We start from the raw sequence: 210 nt of genomic DNA, 5'->3' as shown, positions 1-210 counted from the left end.
TCACAATGAGGCATTGCTGTAATGTCAGTAAACTTTTACATGACACTGTTCACATCTGTTGCTTAGAATAGAAATGAGGACTCTTTGATTGAACGTTTGTTGATTATGGAACTTCATATCAGTTTGAACTGGTAAAACACAGCTGATGTAATGTCATGATACAATACCAAGTTCTGGGACAGTTCTGTACCAAAATTACCTGATTATTTC

This window comes from Cryptotermes secundus, unplaced genomic scaffold (assembly GCF_002891405.2).
Source record: "Cryptotermes secundus unplaced genomic scaffold, Csec_1.0 scaffold7643, whole genome shotgun sequence".
Lineage (NCBI taxonomy): Eukaryota > Metazoa > Arthropoda > Insecta > Blattodea > Kalotermitidae > Cryptotermes > Cryptotermes secundus.
Note: the sequence above shows the minus strand (reverse complement) of the source record.